Raw genomic sequence first — 3,935 nt, 5'->3', positions numbered from 1 at the left:
ACAGCAAAAACATTCTTCCAGCTACTCCTTGCATAGAGGACTAATATCTAAAATAGATGAAGAACTCAAACAATTAGACCCCCCCAAAATGAAACAACCAATCAAAAAATAGGCAACTGAAATGAACAGACACATCTCAAAAGAAGCACACATGGTCACCCACCAAAAAATTTTCAACATCTCTGGCCATTAAATAAATTCATATTAAAATAACACTGAGTTTCCACCTTACCCAGAAAGGATGACTGTCATCAAGTCATCAAATAATAAGAAACACTGGCAAGACTGCAGAGGGAAAGGAACCCTTCTACATTGTTGGTATAAATGTAAACCAGTACAAACATTATGAAATCAATATGACGATTCCACGAAAAACTAAAAGAAGAAATTTCGTTTGACCCAGCTATTCCTCTTCTTGATACCTTCCTAAAAGAGCTAAAGACATAATATCACAGTGATACAGGCATATTCAGGTTTATAGCCGCCCAACTTATGATAACTGTATCTTAGAAGAGATTTACATGCCCACCAACAGAAGATTAGGTAAAGGAATGTGGTATTTATACACAATAGAGAACTACTCTATGGTGAAGAAAGATGCATTCAAATCATTTGTAGAAAAACTGATTCAGCTTGAGACAGCAATGTGCAGCGAAGTGAACCGGCACGAAGCTCGAACATCACGTGGCTTCTCTTGTGCAAGAAAGCCAAGGCACAAAAAGTTTAATGATCAAATTTTTTTTTTTTTAAATGGAGGGGCCGGAGAGCTGGCTCAGTGGAATAAGCACTTGCCTGCAAGCACAGTGGCCTGAGTTCAATCCCCAGTTTTGAAAAAAAAAAAAAAAAAATGGATAATAGGAATCGGGAACATTCATGTTTTGCAAATTGGAAAGAGCTCTAGGGGGCTGGGGAGAGAGAGAAAACAAAGTTAAGTGAATTAGGATTTATTATGCACCAGTGCCAAATCCTCATGATGAATATACTTGCTGTGTCCTGCAATAATATACTAAATTCTAAAAACAAAGTCCAGTTTTATAATTTTATCATCTTTAATTTTTTTATTTTATGAAAAAATAAAACAAAGTTACATAAATAATAGAAATAGTTTTTTCTACTCTATTAAAATACTGAGTTTATTTCACACATATATTTGTCTCCCTACCATCTCCATGTCTGACCCCCACTACTACTATGTCTCATCATAACATTCCATACATACTTAAAACGAAGTAAAGGGTGGAGTTCTATCTTTAAAAACTAAACTGGCATTTCAGACAACACATTCTTGGCCATGGGACCTGGACAACATTTATCAAACATGGTAGGGAAAGTTCTCACTTTTCATTATAAAAAGGATAGCCAGATAGCAACTGTTACAGAAATGAAAGATGACAGAAAACTTTAACAAACTGTTTAAACTGTTTTCTTAAAGAGACTTCCTCCACTGCCAGAGATCTTGAATAGCCTCCTGGTCAGTCATCCGGAAGCAATTCTTCACATAATTGATGAATTTGGCTTCCACTTTGGGAAGAGGACCACCTTTTTCTATACTTGCTTGCATTTTTGCTTTAATGTCTTCTACAGAATGAGGTCCTTTGGGTGTTTTAGGAGTCTTTTCCTGTTTCTTGAAGGATTCCTGTCCTTTTGATCTTGGCGTTGATGGTTTTGAGTCTTTTCCATTCTGGTTTGATTTTTGTGCATTTTTGGCTGGACTATCTCATATTGATTCCTTCACTGGAGCTTTCTCTTCAGTTTCTTCATCATCAAAATCACCATTGTCATCAGCTTCATCATCCTCATCCTCATCCTCATCATCCTCGTCATCTTCATCAGCAGCAAGTTTTATTTTTTTCTGTGGAACCTTGCTGCCACCTCCAGGGGCAGATCGCTTTCCGGATATACTTAGTCTTACATCTTCTTCCTCTTCCTCTTTCTCCTCTGCATCTTCTTTCACAGCTACTAAATGCTGTCCACTAATATGCGCAGGCCCTGAACCACACTTCAACCTTAAGACAAGACAACAGGTGGTGTAATTTCAAAGCCCCCAAGGGAAACTGTTGGCTGTACAGACATTTTCAAAGTTGCCAATGTTACTTTAATTAGACTGACATCATAATTCATAGCCTCGGCCTCAACAATGTGCAATTTATCCTTTGCACCAGCCCCTAAACTGACCATTCTTAATGACAACTGGTGCTCATTTTCATCGTTATCCACCATAAAGTGGTAATCTTTTATGGCCTTTCGTTCACAGCCAAAGAGATAGTTCTGGGGCCTCAGGGGGCTCATGTCCATATCCATGGGATCTTCCTTGGAGCAGTGGCCCGCACTTAGGTGGGAGAGAATGCAGATGGAAGTGAATGAGTACAGCGCAGGACGGAATCATGCCTGGGACTAGAAATAGTTTTTACATTGCATATTATTACCTTCAGAACAGTTGAAGTCATATTACAGTAATATATGTATCCTTGAGCCCATTGCTTTTAATCACAGTGTTTACACATTTCACGTTTAGTGTAATTACTGATGTCTTGGTATACCAGGCCATGTCTGTTACTTTTTACTCTATCAGTTTTCTAATCAATTTTCTATTTTTGTGCGCCAAATTACTCAAAATTTAAAACCTTAAAACAATGCCTTTTTATTATCTTTCAGTCTTGATAGATGAAAAATTTGGGTATGGATTAGTTGATTGGGAAAAGAAGGTGTGGACAGGGGCTGCATTTAATCTGAGCCTCAGGACACAGTATACCGAGGTATAATTCAAACAGTCTCGTGTAAGATCTCACAAAATGATACACCATTAACCTTGAAAAACAGAAGTCATAAATGCTGTTAAGAAAGGACCCTAGAGGTCCACAGACATGAGTTCAGATTCTGACTCCAGTGTGTATGAGATCCAAAATGTTATCTGACATATTTCACAGAAAAGATTAAATGATGTATCTGAAAGAAACTGTCATCTATTTCCAGAGCATCTGTCTTTAATAAATATGAAAATGCCAACATATTTCTGGGATGATAATCACAAAAAGATCATCAATAGCTTCACTTGACAATGAGGATATGGCCATGTGCTTAAGAAGGCCAAGAAACTGTTTTTTACAATTATTTATTCACACAATATTTGTGTGGAGGTGTGTAACTATTCTGAGATAAGCACTTTTATAACTACTAAGAGTACAGTGGTCAATCAAAGTCTCCACCCTCTATGATTATCCAAAATTTCCCAAAATGTATTGATGAAGACATCGTTATCTATACAAATTAATGATAAATAAAGGGTCTCAAAATCCAGTGAGTTCATGAAGTTATGTGTCATGAAACCCAATAATCCTTTTCCTATAGTAGCTCTCAGAGCCTAGAGTCTGTAAGTGAGAATTACAAATCTCAAGGAATAGCTATAATATGCCAGGTTTGGTATTTTTTTTAGTTTAGAAGTCATGCATGGAGAAGCATGTATTAATATCTTGTAGCAGACAGTTTAATGAATGACCAATAGAGCTTTAAGTCAAGTTGACTAAATGGACTTATAAGAATACTGAAGGGTCATCTGCACTTGGCTCCCAGCCAATTGTAACAGAGCCAGTCATGAACATTACATCATACTCTTCTGCATAAGCTCACAGCTTAGCAGCAGGTCAGGAGAAAATGAGCAGTTAATTTGTTTAGGTTTGGAAATAGGCAGTGGTTATTGTGAAACCTAGAGGTCTCATGGGTGGACTGAAAACAGAGGTCCTTAGAAGACAGAAAGTCAATGCATTATGAGTTTGGAATACTTCATGGATCATCCACTTGGAGAATGGTGTTAACTAAGCTTCTGGGAAATTAGGAACAGAAATTAAAGCAACTGTGATCTGAACACAACCAATCTGTGGATACTGGTTAGACACCCAGAGATGGGTAGAAAAGTTTTAAGAAGTTTACACTTGTGC

The 3,935-nt window shown here is 37.3% G+C and overlaps 1 pseudogene; it reads right to left on the bottom strand.

Moving 5' to 3' along the window:
• Positions 1 to 1,363: 1,363 nt before the first annotated feature.
• LOC101562511 lies at positions 1,364 to 2,548 on the bottom strand (annotated as a pseudogene).
• Between the last annotated feature and the right edge of the window lie 1,387 nt (positions 2,549 to 3,935).

Source organism: Octodon degus, unplaced genomic scaffold (assembly GCF_000260255.1).
Source record: "Octodon degus isolate 3935 unplaced genomic scaffold, OctDeg1.0 scaffold00118, whole genome shotgun sequence".
Taxonomy (NCBI): domain Eukaryota; kingdom Metazoa; phylum Chordata; class Mammalia; order Rodentia; family Octodontidae; genus Octodon; species Octodon degus.
This window is presented reverse-complemented; position numbering and strand designations above follow the sequence as displayed.